Below are 6,845 nucleotides of genomic sequence, written 5' to 3'. Positions count from 1 at the left end.
AACAAATTTCACAAATTTTACAAATTTTACAAATTTTACAAATTTTACAAATTTAACAAATTTTACAAATTTTACAAATTTTACAAATTTTACAAATTTTACAAATTTTACAAATTTTACAAATTTTACAAATTTTACAAATTTTACAAATTTTACAAATTTTACAAATTTTACAAATTTTACAAATTTTACTAATTTTACAAATTTTACAAATTTTACAAATTTTACAAATTTTACAAATTTTACAAATTTTACAAATTTAACAAATTTCACAAATTTTACAAATTTTACAAATTTCACAAATTTTACAAATTTTACAAATTTTACAAATTTTACAAATTTTACAAATTTTACAAATTTTACAAATTTTACAAATTTTACAAATTTTACAAATTTTACAAATTTTACAAATTTTACAAATTTTACAAATTTTACAAATTTTACAAATTTTACAAGTTTTACAAATTTTACAAATTTTACAAATTTTACAAATTTTACAAATTTTACATATTTTACAAATTTTACAAATTTTACAAATTTTTATAAATTTTGCAAATTTTACAAAATTTATAAATTTTACAAATTTTACAAATTTTACAAATTTTACAAATTTTACAAATTTTACAAATTTTACAAATTTTACAAGTTTGACAAATTTCACAAATTTAAGAAATTTTACAAATTTTAAAAATTTTACAAATTTAACAAATCTTACAAATTTTACAAATTTTACAAATTTTACAAATTTTACAAATTTTACAAATTTTACAAATTTTACAAATTTTACAAATTTTAGAAATTTACAAATTTTACAAATTTCATAAATTTTACAAATTTTACAAATTTTACAAATTTTACAAATTTTACAAATTTTACAAATTTTACAAATTTTACAAATTTTACAAATTTTACAAATTTTACAAATTTTACAAATTTTACAAATTTTACAAATTTTACAAATTTTACAAATTTTACAAATTTTACAAATTTTACAAATTTTACAAATTTTACAAATTTTACAAATTTTACAAATTTTACAAATTTTACAAATTTTACAAATTTTACAAATTTTACAAATTTTACAAATTTTACAAATTTTACAAATTTTACAAATTTTACAAATTTTACAAATTTTACAAATTTTACAATTTACAAATTATACAAATTTTACAAATTTTACAAATTTTAAAAGTTTGACAAATTTCACAAATTTTACAAATTTTACAAATTTAACAAATTTTACAAATTTTACAAATTTTACAAATTTTACAAATTTTAGAAATTTTACAAATTTTACAAATTTTACAAATTTTACAAATTTTACAAATTTTACAAATTTTACAAATTTTACAAATTTTACAAATTTTACAAATTTTACAAATTTTACAAATTTTACAAATTTTACAAATTTTACAAATTTTACAAATTTTACAAATTTTACAAATTTTACAAATTTTACAAATTTTACAAATTTTACAAATTTTACAAATTTTACAAATTTTACAAATTTTACAAATTTTACAAATTTTACAAATTTTACAAATTTTACAAATCATTTTTGTCATTTTTGTCATTTTTGTCATTTTTGTCATTTTTGTCATTTTTGTCATTTTTGTCATTTTTGTCATTTTTGTCATTTTTGTCATTTTTGTCATTTTTGTCATTTTTGTCATTTTTTGTCATTTTTGTCATTTTTGTCATTTTTGTCATTTTTGTCATTTTTGTCATTTTTGTCATTTTTGTCATTTTTGTCATTTTTGTCATTTTTGTCATTTTGTCATTTTTGTCATTTTTGTCATTTTTGTCATTTTTGTCATTTTTGTCATTTTTGTCATTTTTGTCATTTTTGTCATTTTTGTCATTTTTGTCATTTTTGTCATTTTTGTCATTTTTGTCATTTTTGTCATTTTTGTCATTTTTGTCATTTTTGTCATTTTTGTCATTTTTTGTCATTTTTGTCATTTTTGTCATTTTTGTCATTTTTGTCATTTTTGTCATTTTTGTCATTTTTGTCATTTTTGTCATTTTTGTCATTTTTGTCATTTTTGTCATTTTTGTCATTTTTGTCATTTTTGTCATTTTTGTCATTTTTGTCATTTTTGTCATTTTTGTCATTTTTGTCATTTTTGTCATTTTTGTCATTTTTGTCATTTTTGTCATTTTTGTCATTTTTGTCATTTTTGTCATTTTTGTCATTTTGTCATTTTTGTCATTTTTGTCATTTTTTGTCATTTTTGTCATTTTTGTCATTTTTGTCATTTTTGTCATTTTTGTCATTTTTGTCATTTTTGTCATTTTTGTCATTTTTGTCATTTTTGTCATTTTTGTCATTTTTGTCATTTTTGTCATTTTTGTCATTTTTGTCATTTTTGTCATTTTTGTCATTTTTGTCATTTTTGTCATTTTTGTCATTTTTGTCATTTTTGTCATTTTTGTCATTTTTTGTCATTTTTGTCATTTTGTCATTTTTGTCATTTTTGTCATTTTTGTCATTTTTGTCATTTTTGTCATTTTTGTCATTTTTGTCATTTTGTCATTTTTGTCATTTTTGTCATTTTTGTCATTTTTGTCATTTTTGTCATTTTTGTCATTTTTGTCATTTTTGTCATTTTTGTCATTTTTGTCATTTTTGTCATTTTTGTCATTTTTGTCATTTTTGTCATTTTTGTCATTTTTGTCATTTTTGTCATTTTTGTCATTTTTGTCATTTTTGTCATTTTTGTCATTTTTGTCATTTTTGTCATTTTTGTCATTTTTGTCATTTTTTGTCATTTTTGTCATTTTTGTCATTTTTGTCATTTTTGTCATTTTTGTCATTTTTGTCATTTTTGTCATTTTTGTCATTTTTGTCATTTTTGTCATTTTGTCATTTTTGTCATTTTTGTCATTTTTGTCATTTTTGTCATTTTGTCATTTTGTCATTTTTGTCATTTTTGTCATTTTTGTCATTTTTGTCATTTTTGTCATTTTTGTCATTTTTGTCATTTTTGTCATTTTTGTCATTTTTGTCATTTTTGTCATTTTTGTCATTTTTGTCATTTTTGTCATTTTTGTCATTTTTGTCATTTTGTCATTTTGTCATTTTTGTCATTTTTGTCATTTTTGTCATTTTTGTCATTTTTGTCATTTTTGTCATTTTTGTCATTTTTGTCATTTTTGTCATTTTTGTCATTTTTGTCATTTTTGTCATTTTTGTCATTTTTGTCATTTTTGTCATTTTTGTCATTTTTGTCATTTTTGTCATTTTTGTCATTTTTGTCATTTTTGTCATTTTTGTCATTTTTGTCATTTTTGTCATTTTTGTCATTTTTGTCATTTTTGTCATTTTTGTCATTTTTGTCATTTTTGTCATTTTTGTCATTTTTGTCATTTTTGTCATTTTTGTCATTTTTGTCATTTTTGTCATTTTTGTCATTTTGTCATTTTTGTCATTTTTCGTCATTTTGTCATTTTTGTCATTTTTTGTCATTTTTGTCATTTTTGTCATTTTTGTCATTTTTGTCATTTTTGTCATTTTTGTCATTTTGTCATTTTTGTCATTTTTGTCATTTTTGTCATTTTTGTCATTTTTGTCATTTTTGTCATTTTTGTCATTTTTGTCATTTTTGTCATTTTTGTCATTTTTGTCATTTTTGTCATTTTGTCATTTTTGTCATTTTTGTCATTTTTGTCATTTTTGTCATTTTTGTCATTTTTGTCATTTTTTGTCATTTTTGTCATTTTTGTCATTTTTGTCATTTTTGTCATTTTTGTCATTTTTGTCATTTTTGTCATTTTTGTCATTTTTGTCATTTTTGTCATTTTTGTCATTTTTGTCATTTTTGTCATTTTTGTCATTTTTGTCATTTTTGTCATTTTTGTCATTTTTGTCATTTTTGTCATTTTTGTCATTTTTGTCATTTTTGTCATTTTTGTCATTTTTGTCATTTTTGTCATTTTTGTCATTTTTGTCATTTTTGTCATTTTTGTCATTTTTGTCATTTTTGTCATTTTTGTCATTTTTGTTATTTTTGTCATTTTTGTCATTTTTGTCATTTTTGTCATTTTTGTCATTTTTGTCATTTTTGTCATTTTTGTCATTTTTGTCATTTTTGTCATTTTTGTCATTTTTGTCATTTTTGTCATTTTTGTCATTTTTGTCATTTTTGTCATTTTTGTCATTTTTGTCATTTTTGTCATTTTTGTCATTTTTGTCATTTTTGTCATTTTTGTCATTTTTGTCATTTTTGTCATTTTTGTCATTTTGTCATTTTTGTCATTTTTGTCATTTTTGTCATTTTTGTCATTTTTGTCATTTTTGTCATTTTTGTCATTTTTGTCATTTTTGTCATTTTTGCTCATTTTTGTCATTTTTGTCATTTTTGTCATTTTTGTCATTTTTGTCATTTTTGTCATTTTTGTCATTTTTGTCATTTTTGTCATTTTTGTCATTTTTGTCATTTTTGTCATTTTTGTCATTTTTGTCATTTTTGTCATTTTTGTCATTTTTGTCATTTTTGTCATTTTTGTCATTTTTTGTCATTTTTGTCATTTTTGTCATTTTTGTCATTTTTGTCATTTTTGTCATTTTTGTCATTTTTGTCATTTTTGTCATTTTTGTCATTTTTGTCATTTTTGTCATTTTTGTCATTTTTGTCATTTTTGTCATTTTTGTCATTTTTGTCATTTTTGTCATTTTTGTCATTTTTGTCATTTTTGTCATTTTTGTCATTTTTGTCATTTTTGTCATTTTTGTCATTTTTGTCATTTTTGTCATTTTTGTCATTTTTGTCATTTTTGTCATTTTTGCCATTTTTGTCATTTTTGTCATTTTTGTCATTTTCGTCATTTTTGTCATTTTTGTCATTTTTGTCATTTTTGTCATTTTTGTCATTTTTGTCATTTTTGTCATTTTTGTCATTTTTGTCATTTTTGTCATTTTTGTCATTTTTGTCATTTTTGTCATTTTTGTCATTTTTGTCATTTTTGTCATTTTTGTCATTTTTGTCATTTTTGTCATTTTTGTCATTTTTGTCATTTTTGTCATTTTTGTCATTTTTGTCATTTTTGTCATTTTTGTCATTTTTGTCATTTTTGTCATTTTTGTCATTTTTGTCATTTTTGTCATTTTTGTCATTTTTGTCATTTTTGTCATTTTTTGTCATTTTTGTCATTTTTGTCATTTTTGTCATTTTTGTCATTTTTGTAATTTTTGTAATTTTTGTCATTTTTGTCATTTTTGTCATTTTTGTCATTTTTGTCATTTTTGTCATTTTTGTCATTTTTGTCATTTTTGTCATTTTTGTCATTTTTGTCATTTTTGTCATTTTTGTCATTTTTGTCATTTTTGTCATTTTTGTCATTTTTGTCATTTTTGTCATTTTTGTCATTTTTGTCATTTTTGTCATTTTTGTCATTTTTTTCATTTTTTTCATTTTTTTCATTTTTGTCATTTTTGTCATTTTTGTCATTTTTGTCATTTTTGTCATTTTTGTCATTTTTGTCATTTTTGTCATTTTGTCATTTTTGTCATTTTTGTCATTTTTGTCATTTTTGTCATTTTTGTCATTTTTGTCATTTTTGTCATTTTGTCATTTTTGTCATTTTTGTCATTTTTGTCATTTTTGTCATTTTTGTCATTTTTGTCATTTTTGTCATTTTTGTCATTTTTTGTCATTTTTGTCATTTTTGTCATTTTTGTCATTTTTGTCATTTTTGTCATTTTTGTCATTTTTGTCATTTTTGTCATTTTTGTCATTTTTGTCATTTTTGTCATTTTTGTCATTTTTGTCATTTTTGTCATTTTTGTCATTTTTGTCATTTTTGTCATTTTTGTCATTTTTGTCATTTTTATCATTTTTGTCATTTTTGTCATTTTTGTCATTTTTGTCATTTTTGTCATTTTTGTCATTTTTGTCATTTTTGTCATTTTTGTCATTTTTGTCATTTTGTCATTTTTGTCATTTTTGTCATTTTTGTCATTTTTGTCATTTTTGTCATTTTTGTCATTTTTGTCATTTTCGTCATTTTTGTCATTTTTGTCATTTTTGTCATTTTTGTCATTTTTGTCATTTTTGTCATTTTTGTCATTTTTGTCATTTTTGTCATTTTTGTCATTTTTGTCATTTTTGTCATTTTTGTCATTTTTGTCATTTTTGTCATTTTTGTCATTTTTGTCATTTTTGTCATTTTTGTCATTTTTGTCATTTTTGTCATTTTTGTCATTTTTGTCATTTTTGTCATTTTTGTCATTTTTGTCATTGTTGGGACTTAGATCGGGCTTACCAGATGTACCGAAGGGTTTGCTACCGTTTACTTCCGCAAAAGCACCAATATTTCGCAATCTGCAAACGCCACTTAACACCGCACAACAACGGCACACTTTGCCGGGATAAATCAACGGGTTTCGACGAAATTAAATAAGTTTGAAAACCTTTTATTTAGGGAATTTTAGGCTTCGTCTTTGGTGGATAAAAAAAACGCGCAACCGAGCAGAATGAGGTTCTAACTATACACTAGTTTATTGAACTTTTTACATTTGTTGTACCTTGAACAAAGGTACACAATTTGAGAGCTTTACTCAGAGCATTACTTTAAAACAATTCCGATTGTGAGTAGGCTCTATTAAGGTGACTACAAAATAAAATGATTTAGATTTTTATGTTTCATTTCAAAGATCTTTTCGTTTAGATTTTTCATTGGTACCAACATTCCGGCCACCTTGAAATGGCTTATTTCAAAATAACAAAAATGATACTTCTCCTTCGACATATCTTGGGACTGCTGATCTTCAGCAGGGCTAGCTGGAAGCTGGATTGCTATAGCGTAGGGGGTTGGCCGCAACATAGGGAACACGGCCGTCTTCA

The sequence above is a fragment of the Uranotaenia lowii genome, chromosome 3 (assembly GCF_029784155.1).
Source record: "Uranotaenia lowii strain MFRU-FL chromosome 3, ASM2978415v1, whole genome shotgun sequence".
NCBI classification, from domain to species: Eukaryota; Metazoa; Arthropoda; class Insecta; order Diptera; family Culicidae; genus Uranotaenia; species Uranotaenia lowii.
The sequence above is the reverse complement of the archived record's forward strand: the minus strand, read 5'-3'. Positions refer to the sequence as shown.